The following is an 11189-nucleotide window of genomic DNA, read 5'->3' as shown; positions in this document are numbered from 1 at the left end:
GGAGGGCTCTTTGCTTTCTGAGGTAAAGGATGGGTCACAAAAAGAGCAGCCTTCCTTCCAGCTTATTGGGAAACACCACAGCATCTGACTGGCTTCTGAGGAAAGTTTCCTCATCCAAGGATATCCCATGCCTTGGGAAGAGGTGGATCACAGCAAATGGAGCATCCAGGACAGGGCAGCATTGCCTCTGCCAGGGGTGGAAAACCTGTGCTCTGCAGGAAGGAGCTGTGCTGGGACCCCTCCATAGCTCTGTACCATGCCAGACCCAAGGTGAGAAAGGAGCTTCCTATTTAAAAGAAAATTCAGTGAAAAATTCTGACAGAGAAAGAAATAAAATAATCAGATGCAAAAGAGAAATACACTCTGAAACAGTGGGAATGGACTGAAATTGTTAGTGAGTGGTTTAGTCTCAGAGGAACCCACAAGACACTCACACCTGGGCACCTGAAAGCTGAGATAGCTGCTCACAAAAGTGCCAAGCTAATGAAAACATGCAGCCTTTCCAAACTGGTAACATTTCAAAACCTTCTCCCATCTTGTGCTGTACTTTATTCCTTCTCCTCCTCTACTAGCTTCTGAAATGAGTTTTACTTGTTATCATAGGCAGCTTTGCCAGTTCTTACTATTTTATCATGAACTTCGAGGTATTTGATGCTTTATTTAAACCCTCAGCTCCTGCAAAGGCAAAAAGAATTTTTTTTAAGGTAAAACAAAACTTTCTAGGTCTCATGATTATGTAGGAAGCTTGAAAGTGTCATCCCAAAAATATACCTTAAGACTTAATCCCTCAACATTCAGAAGTCATCGTGAATATAAAGAACCCAAGTATGCTGGGGATTTCAATTTCTTGTTTCTTCATTTTTTTTTTTTTTTAAATCTCATAGATATTTAGCCTGTTTTCAGAATTTTTGAAAATCCAATTGATCATCTGTCAAAGTTTGGAGCAGTTCATGTACTGAATAAAGGTTATAATATTTTTACTAGACCTTCAAGCCCTGGTGCAAAAAGGGGACAGGAACTTCTCCCTGGAAACTAATGATAAGACATTTGCCATCTCATGGTTGAGGCTCTCCAGTATATCAAACAAATAAAAAAACAAAAAACCAAACCAAAACAAGAAAGCCAGAAAAGAAACTAAAAGCCATATAGCAATTGCTTCTTAAAACTTGCCATTTGCTTTAGGTGCCCTACAGTGTTTTTCACTTAGACCATGTGGTAGAATTTTCTGTGTTTGGCAAGAACTTGACAAAAAGTTTATTTGGTGTTTTAAAATCTTGGGATTATTTGATAACTGAAAAACATGAATATTTTTTGCAGAAGTGTGAAAATGAGTAACAGAATCATTTGCCATGATTGCATTTTCATATTGATTCTCACAATAAGTCATTTGCTTTTTTTATATTTTTCTTTTCCAACTTGCCTTTGTGACCTGGTCCATTCCTGAAAACTCTGTTGCTATGTTTGGAGAGGACAGGAACAGAACTCAGATTTTCAGTTTTCCTTTAAGCAAGTTACTTTTCCAGCCCTTGTCTTCATGAAAATAACTTTGAAGATCCTTACTAAAACTAATTGAGAAGGTTGAAAGCTTGCCTCGGATTTTTCCCCCTCCTAAAGCTTATTCAGAAGCCTCCTAGAATTGGGCTTTAGGGTCTGTGGGCTGCTCAAATTGAAGGCCAAATCCTCAGAGGTGCTGAGCAGCTCCAGCTACAGACTTGGCTTCTTGTTAGTAGTGGCTTCCAGCAACATCTGCAGCTCCTACAGGGATCAAGACTTAGTGGCTCTTTGCAACTCCCAACAGGCATTTGTTCAGGGCTGATACATTTTTATAGTTCAGTTTCACTTCCAGTAGGATGTTTTCAAAAGCCTGTCTAGTGTCCAATAACTTTGCATATTGCTAAAGATCCTCCTCATGCAGCTGAGTGTTGTGAAGAATCAGGGTCATACACAGTCAAAGCCCCTGATTCTGTTTGCAGTCTCCACCTGACAGTTCACTTGCTTGGACAGGAACGTATTTTGGGGAACCTTACACCGAAATTATTTCCCAGTTTGATGTCTCCTCTCCAGTAGTAAACACAGTTTCACTTGGAGTTGTTGGCAGTATGATCCAGGACCCCTCCCCTCTCCTGTCCTTGTCACAATCACCTCTCTAAATGCTTTAGCCATTACATTTTCATTGTCTTGAATTTATGCACTGAGGAAAGTGGGCTCCCAACATTATGAATGTTGCTCTCAGCCTGCTTAGCATGTCATTTTACTGCTATGGACAGGACTTTCCCCTCTCCCTCAGATGTTTTCTGCTGAGAAGCCTGACTCCAGTTTCTGTTTTCTGATCCACATCCAAATATTTTCCTTTTTATATCTCTTTCTTTTAGAGAAATCCATAAAAAGTTGCTTAAGCAAAGGATCAAATGTAACAAATACAGCCATGACAACCCTGTGATAGGCTGTTTCTGGTCACACACCAGTATAAACTGGCAATAACTGGCAATGTCAATAATTACCCAAACTTACATCAAGCAGACTGGAGAAGCAATGTGCCATTTGTTACATAGAAGCCTACATAGAAAAGATGAGCCGAATACTAATAGGATAACATATTGGATTTTTATAGTGATTTTGGTGAACATAACTCAAAGTTTTCTAAGCTGAATCCTTAACTCTGTTTTACAGATGAAGACATAAAGTTGAAGTGAGCTGACCAGGTTCATGCTGCAGGTAAATGGTTCAGCTCAGAACAGTCCAGTGAATTGTCTGGAGAGCTCTTTTGGCTCCCTTATTATTTACCTTAGAAGTCTTCAAACAGTGAAATTAAAGAGAAGGGGACATGAGAGGAAATTAAACCATATAAAGACAACTAGTCAGCCAACTCTTCCTTCTCAAAAACACAAAATAAAAGTTTCATTCAATACCAACAAACCCAGATGCCACCAATTAAGAGCAAAAGTAGAAACAGACAATTCAGGCCTTTTGTTGTTGTTTTTAAAAGTGGTTTTTCTATTAAAGCCATATACATACATATGATGCAGATCAGACTAATAATACACATTTCCAACTTCTAGTCTTTGTGATAGCACTCAGTTCTGTTTGCCAAGCAAAAGCTTAAATACAAATAAAAATCAGAATACCAAATGACAAATTCCAACCCTAAAAATTTGAACAAACCAGCAAATCATTTTCCATATCCCAATTTCCAATAATGGTGCAGTACATAAAGAAATAAACAAGCTAAGAAATATTTCCACTCATTTGCAGTGATACTTGACACTCAAGTGTTTTAGTCTTTTCAGAATATTAAGAGATAATTAGGCTATTTTTTGTGTAAAATGTTCATATGGTTATTTCATTTCCCTCCTTGCAAATCTCTCCGAGTGCTCTTGTGTGTGACTTGGAAAGGCAGCATGCATGGGGCCTTCCTGGCTTTCTCTGGAAAGAGCAGGGCCTGAATGCAGAAAGCAACTGCAAATGTAGCGGTGTTGGCTATTGCTGTGCAGAATTTGTAGGCTTGAGCTCTGAACTGGAAGCTGAACTTCGTTGTAGGCATGGAGTCTCCATGAAGAGCACATGGGAAGAGAAGATGCTTCACAGGAGCTACAGATCTCCCTGGTACATGGAGTCACCTGGAGGAGTCTGAGACCAGCCAGGAAAGCACTGAGGTGAGAGGTGTGTGGTACTGACTCTGCTGGACTGGTGATCCAAAGGAAAATTTATGGGGTGGGCTTGTAAGTGTTATTTTTCTGTGAAATTTGTCCCACAGCACAGCAAGACCGCGAGGTCTGGGCAAGGGGGAGCAGGGCTCTCTTCACAGCAACTTAGCTTAGGCTTTAGTGTGGTGTGAAACGCTGCCCTTATGCTTCAAACACCTCATTCTCTTGCAGCAGTGTAGGTCCCATGGAGTTCCATTTGGGTAAATGGAGTAAATCTGGTCCTGGGGAAGGGGCACTGCTTTGGGGCATTCAGATATAATGAAACACACAGAGCACATGTGGCATTAAACATCCATTCACACATACTACCCCTTGGCTGGCATTATGGAAGTGCTCACTCAGGGTCATCCTTCCTTTCCAAAAATAAACCTGGGACTGATTATAGATAGCTTTGCATCAGAATCATGTGAAACTCGTGGGTTTGAGTTCAGAGGAAACGTGGGAGGTTCTTGTTATGATTTTAAGTTCACTTGAATTTGAAACTCAGGATGAGACGTAGGGAGGGGAAGACTGAACACAGACGGATCCACAGGAAAGAATACATTCAAACCAAGCCTTGTGAAATGCAACTGCCAATGGCTTAAGAAGAAATCCTCACTCAAAACACTAAAACAAATCAAAACACATTCCTCTCTCTTAGAAGTCTGACTCTTAATGCTATCAAATATCCCTTTTTCCACTCTGGGCAATACCATTTTTTTAGGGAAAAAAACCAAAACAGAAAAGAAAATGCACAATATGTTACCCAATGTCCCTATAGCAGCTCTAAAAAGCAGAGGAAAAGTATGTTTTAATTAATTTATAAACAAAAGATTATTTCCTGCACTGCCAGCAAAAATCCTGTGTGCCGACAAGGTTCTGGCTTCAAACATTATCAGCAACTGGCAGGATGAGTCCTTTTATGTAAATGAATTCATTATTATTAATTTCTGCTGGTGCTGAACGATTTATGAACTGCTTTTCGAATATGGAAAAGTGGTTCATGAATCAGAGGGGAAAAAATGTTCAAAAAGTCCTGGGTCGATAAATAACAGTAGTCATTCATGAATCCCGCCCATGGTGTCTTTTATCTTCAGTAGGGAGAAGATCAAAATGATAAAATAGTAATGTGCCAACAAAAAAGGATTGAATGGGCAGAGACTGGTAACATTGTCCTCTCCCAGCCTTAATGGGCAGGGATGAATGGTGACAGACTATCCTTCACTAGCAAGCAGCCACAGACTGTGATTCTCCCAAGGTGAAGTGCTCCTTTTTCCTGCCACACAGAGCCAGAATAAGAGGGAGCTGCTGAGCAGAGCCCCATGTGTGCCCCTGCCCCACAAACATGCACCAGCTGTGGTCGAGGGATGGGGCTTTGCCATCGCAGCCGTTTCTCAAGGAATACACCCTGCCCTGCACAGACTCTGTAATTGCAATCCTCCCCAGCTTCCTGCTTCCCCCACGTCTCTTCCACCTCGTTACTGATAGTCCTCCTGGAACTGGCATGGCACCCAGTTCTTCTCTGCAAGGGAGTGCAGCACCAATTGGATTTTAAAGACTCTCATTCTAAGATGAAGAGAGATGAAAAGTACTTGATTGAATGTGAGAAATCTGGCAGCTGTTCACTCCTGTTCTCTGAGCACACCACCAGCCCTCATCAGACTAGAAGCCTTCAGGATAGCACAGTGTATACAACAACTGACATTGGCCTCGCTTAATGGAGACATAGCTTTTCATCTGTATTTGAAGAATCAGGCTGAAAATCGAAATATCGTATATACCAGGACCGAGCGTGGTCATAGAAGTGGTATTTTCTCATTTAGGATCTTCTCTAATGTGCCACTCAGCACAGAGAATTGGGCCAAATTTATCCCCAATGTAATTTCGTTAAAATCACAAAGCTGTGCCCAGAATGAGTTTAGCCCATTATTATTTCAATGCTAAATGTAGGGCAACTCTATAAAAACAGAGTAGAGAAGGCCATCAAAAAATCTGTTCTCTAAGTAGCTTGTCTTTCTACAGTTTCAATATGCAAAGAAACTACAGCTGCATATTGTAATTGTTTGCCCTTAAATAGCTTTGCTCAGCTAAGAATTTCAGAGTCTTTTCAGGTGTTAGTCGACACATCCTGTGAGGTATAAGGCGTTAGCACTAAGGGTGAGGTAAAAGAATGAAAAGCTACATGCCCAAGGTCTTGACAAGATTTTGGCAGACTCAGTAGTCAATCGAGAATAACTGATGACTTTTCCTGTGGAACCAATAGTCAAAGTATCTTCCAGCAGAGGAAAATAAAATGACAGACTTGTAGCTGGTATTTATCCTTGTTCTTATGTATAATTCAAACTTGTATTTTGACCATTTTCTTTATTTCAGATTGCCATGGGACAAAATTTTGTGCTTCTGAGCTCAGCAATGAAGTTTTAATCACCCAGATATACATCTTTCCACGATATATATTTTTCTGTCTACCAAAGACATAATGGCTGCTCCTTTTATGGGAAACCAGGATTTAATCCAGTAAGTCTGTGAGAATCAATATTCTTGTGAAATGACACCATGTTGAAGTTATTTTATGTTATGTTGATGGTTAGCTAATTTTGTAATGGAGACATTTCTTCTAGAAGCAGACATAGTATAATTTAGTGGTAAAAACGTCAATCACAAGGGGTTGAACACTTATGTCAGGGCAGGAAGAGGGCAGATTTATTGATGGAAATGTATCTATATACTCTTTGTGGCACTTTGACCTGAAATATCCATTTCGGTTATAATTTTGTTTTGTGAAAATGACATCAACTGCAATCACTAATGTAAAAGTGACACTGGAATGCTTTGTTCCAGAGGCCTGATTTAAAAAGTCTTGCTGCTGTTTGTTATAGTAACAGCTTCTCAATAGCAAGGAATTAAGGTACTCATTTAACTGCTCCTTTTCTCTCTCTGTTGAACACCACACTGTTCTTTTTTTTTTTTTTCCCTACTGTTTAACATTGTTTAGATAATAAATATATAGCTTGTTTCATAATGACATTGAGGTAACTAAGAGAAAGGAGGCAGGTGCTCTGGCTGGTACTATATGTGGATATATTTTTGTATGGCTTTTCTTCCTAATGCCAGTTAACCACCCACCCAAAGCCATAAAAAACATCAATAGAAATGGGTAGGAGAGGATGGAATAAAATAAGTACAGAGGTTGAGAAAGAAAAGTGACAAGGAAGGAGACAAAGAAAAAGCACAGTGCAGAATACAGGGAAGATAGGAATGTCTTGTTTGTGACTTCAGTGGTTTTTGTCTGGGGTTTGTTTCACAAAATCCTCATCAATTCAATGGGCTCTTGTATTCTTATTTCAGCTCTACAATGGTGTAACTAAAAACAGAATCTGGCCAACCTCAGCTTAAAGAATAGGAAAATATCACTAGGAGCAATGTGAATTTTACGGAGGAGCTGTGCTATCCGGTGAAGTACTGGCTATTGTCTATTTTCTGCTGCACTATGTTCCCCAAAAAGAGTGCCTTGTATCAAATAATATCATGACACCCTAATTAGTAAAGGCTTAATCTCTGGGCTAATCCTGAGAAATCTGGACTTTAGTGTAGAGTGATTCTAGCACAATTGAAATTTTAATTTATTATAACTAAGGATGGGGTGTTTTACCAGTAACATACACTCCATTCAAGCTCTCCCATCTTCTGTCCTTCCATTTTCACCCTTTGCATGACTATCACGAAGAGCTGACAGCTCACTTTTCTCTAGCAATCACGTTTTTTCACTGAGATGTACAAAATCCATAATCTGCTTTGTAAATCTTCATTCTTGGCTCCTTTTCAGGCAAACAAAATGACAGAATCGGACACCATCCAATGTCCTGCTCTGGTGAGTCACAATGATTTTATCACTTAAATATAGAAACCATTTAAAGTCTGGGGAGATCACAACTTTCCAGCAGGACAAAAAGTGGGAAATTGTCCTGTATTTTAAAGCCATGATCCCCAAAGATGTTTCTTTTGAGTGCCATTCAAGACTCTCTATAAAGTTGATTCATTGGAGAGTCCTCAAACAACCAAATTCTGCTCATTAGGGAATGCAGAGCACTGCTCGTAACACCCCTACCATGGGATGGAGTGATAAATCACAGGTACTAATACAACAGGATATTTGTTTGCATGCTATCAAGCACAGCCAGGCAGCTTCTCCATGTGGACTGGGAGAAGGTAGGAGGGGAAAGCATCTGATCCTCCCAAAAGTTAGGACTACTGAGCAGTCCCAGTGTGGTCACTGATTTACACACTGAAGAAGAATAAAAATAAGACCGAAATTAGGTTCAGTTTCACACTTTGCCAATCAGATCATGGGTAGTTTGTGCTGCAGAGAAATGCTGACTGGCAAGAACAAACTCATTATTAAAATAAGAAAAATGTAGCTAATATTTTGGGTCTTTGATTCTGTTTTAAAGCAGAATTTTTGTTGTTTTTTCTTAACCCTAGACACTTTAGTTCTGCCTATTTGCATAGGTAATATTGCCGTCATATTTATTCACACTGCTCATAAAAGAGCACATCACAAAAGTGCCTGGAAAATAAAACTCCAATGAGAAGGGACCCATCAAGTTTAAATGGAGGTTTATATTGCAGCATTATGAGACAGAGGCTTCCACATTTGCAGCTCCCATGGCAGAAAGTGAAACTCTAAACAATTAAAGCAGCACAGACATCCTGCCCTAAAGGACTGTAAGCATTTAAAAAAGCAGCCATGACCTCTCTTTACTGGGCCTGTTTTCTATTTAATTTACAGTCTTTATTAGCCAAGAAAATCTTGGCTGGATCTTAGTCAAAGTGATGAATATACAAGCATTTTGATCTACAATTTGGGGCACTTCAAAGTATTCTTTACTTTATGATCATTTGTAACCAAGGTCAGAGCTCTGGTGGTAATTTAGATACCACCTAAACATATTTATAATATAAAAATTGCTTTGCAGTAGCATGCATAGTGTCCTTTCTATTTTTGTTCACAGTAAGATTGGAGTTGCAAATGCTCAGGCTCTCCAAAAGTTACTCCTACAAGTTTGTGTAAGCAGCTCCATGCCTAGGTTTCTTTTATTCAGTTCCCACAATGACACACAAAAATTGAGCATATATGTGTGACAAAAAGAAATGGTTTGTTTTCATTGATTTATTGAAATATAAGCTTACTAACTTTGTAGGGAGAAAAATTAAACCAAAAAGCCATAACATGTTTAAAGGGGAGTTTTTGTTCTTTTTCTCATCCGTTTTTCTCATTTTTCCATATACTTTGCTTATGCACTAAGGTATAACAAGTCTCAGAAGTGTTCCCCTGTTCAAGTACAGAGACTCTCATGCCAGCAGCATCTTGCAGAACAAAAACTAAATCACTGTGATCACTGTTTTAGCACTGTCATCTCAGGTTCTAGGCCCAATTTTTTTCTAGATATTGTGTCTTTCTAGACATTATATCTTTCTACATCTTTCTCTCTAGATTTATGCTTGCTAGGACAAACCTTCTGATTCTTGTACTTCAGGTCTGACCCTTTGACAAGCACAACCCAAATTTAAAGCCCAGCATTGAGTCCTGTTTTCTCCAGGCTTGGCAGGCACTTATCTTGCCCATTTTCTCTGACTCCACTGCAGGCGTGCATTTTCAAAGTTCGTATTGTATCATGTCCCTCTTCCACCATGCACCCTTTCACCAGCTCCTTCTTTTCTCTTGCAGCCAAAAACATCCTGTGGATATTTTAAGGCCTCCATAGGCTCTCCCAAGTCTGTTTATCCCTATCACTTCCACAAGGTACTGACAGATCAATGTGTATCCATCACTCACAACAGATTTTTGTTTGAAAAGTTGATTTTTTAAAATTTTGGACTGTAGTCATTTTGTTTTCTTCTGCAAGGGCCCACTCCTATAAAAATCTGCCAGCTACCAAACTTGCCCTTCTTCACATCCTCCCTTAAAACTCTCCTCTGCTGTGACACCTTAAAAAAATGATAGTGGTTAAGCAGCTGATGTGCTGTGACTGCATAGTGATCATAATTATCTCCCAGTTACCTTGTCATTTCTGCCCCTCTCCCCATCTGTTTGCTGTCGCTTGTCTTTTGCTTAGATCAAAGACTCTTTGGGGTACAGACCATGCCTGTAATTCCTGTGCATTTGGATACCATCCTGAGCAAGGAATCTCAGGTTCTAGGCACTACTGCAGCGCACATAAATAAAAATTACTGTTTCTAAGGTAGAATCCTCTGCATTTTTATATGCATAAATTATAGCCACATCCTGTAATCCATTTTTCAGGCTAAACAATTGACTTCAATGGGAGTTGAGCCAGGGCAGGAGTTGGCCTATAGTCTTTACTCAAAACAAGCAACATAACATATTATTAATCACCCTAAATAGAGACTATCACATTCAGTGTTGCAATCCTACCTGTGGATAAAATAAATACCTTTCCAGAAACCTTATGACTTTTCTCATTTACACTAGGCCAGGCTGCTCTTAAGAAAACTATTGTCCTGCAGGGGATTACAAGATTGCAGTGACTCCCTGGTTGTATTCCCTTCATGTTGATTGCTTGGAGGTTGGCAAAGGGTGGTGAATACCCAGCAGAGTCAGTTGTAGGCCACCCTGTCTCTACCCAAGGGGTTGAGAAGCAGTTCTTCCTTCCCATTCAATGTTTTTATCTCCCACTAGGGCAACACAAAACTTCTGGGGGCTGTAGTTTTGAATGTTTTTCTGAATTTTGATAATATACCCAAATATATCATTATCCATATTGCAACCATAGCCTGAAAGCTGCTGATTATAATTCACCAAAGTCTTGGGGAATCAGTTTGGCCCGGAGGGGATCTGGGGATGAATCTCAAGCTCTTTGTACGTGCCTGCAGCAGAACTGTTGGTGGGAGAGGTGGTTACAGGGGCCACTGTCTCCTGTGCAGTTCCTGAGGAGCGACAGCTGTGTGCTTCCTCCTGTGGAACTTGGAAGAGCTGCAAAGGAGAGGAAAGCCAAAGCCAAAAATAAAAACATGCGCAAAAGCAACGAGTAAAATCTGCCAGATTCAAAGAGCTGTTGTACTACTGGAGACCAGCCAGAAATCTCTGGAAGTCCCCTATAAATGCAGTGGCTTGGTTGCAATTACTTCCCCCCACACCCCACCCCTTCCTTTTCCAGGTGAATCTTGTATAAGGCAGACTGCAAAAAGCACACACACTTTTTTTTCCCACAGTATGATGTTTGTTTTACAGGCTTTCTGCCTGAAAATATGTTTTTCTCCTCTTCTCTTGCAAATTTTGGGGCTTCCTAATCTGCTGCTGAGTGAAAGTGAGACAAGTCTTAACATCCTCAGTAAATCCAGCCTGTATATGCTTACTTTCCACCCAAATTGATTGTTATTTTAACAAAGTGTTAATCTTAAATAAATGTTCATAGATCAGGTTGCTTTCCACTTTCTGCCAACGTTTGGGTCATTAGATGCTGGGCTGTAAATGAACCATGCAGA

The 11189-nt window shown here is 39.9% G+C and overlaps 1 long non-coding RNA gene across 1 annotated transcript in view; it reads left to right on the top strand.

Moving 5' to 3' along the window:
• The window catches only part of LOC108448364, a 61697-nt gene that overhangs the window by 46958 nt on the left and 3550 nt on the right, over positions 1 to 11189 (top strand). Inside the window, exons 3-5 of the long non-coding RNA XR_001864260.1 lie at positions 3538 to 3653; positions 6057 to 6200; positions 7510 to 7554. This is a non-coding gene — a long non-coding RNA (uncharacterized LOC108448364). The remainder of the gene's footprint in view (positions 1 to 3537; positions 3654 to 6056; positions 6201 to 7509; positions 7555 to 11189) is intronic.

This window comes from Corvus brachyrhynchos, unplaced genomic scaffold (genome assembly GCF_000691975.1).
Source record: "Corvus brachyrhynchos isolate BGI_N302 unplaced genomic scaffold, ASM69197v1 scaffold26, whole genome shotgun sequence".
In the NCBI taxonomy this organism is placed as follows: Eukaryota; Metazoa; Chordata; class Aves; order Passeriformes; family Corvidae; genus Corvus; species Corvus brachyrhynchos.
Note: the sequence above shows the minus strand (reverse complement) of the source record. Positions and strands in the feature narration are given on the sequence as shown.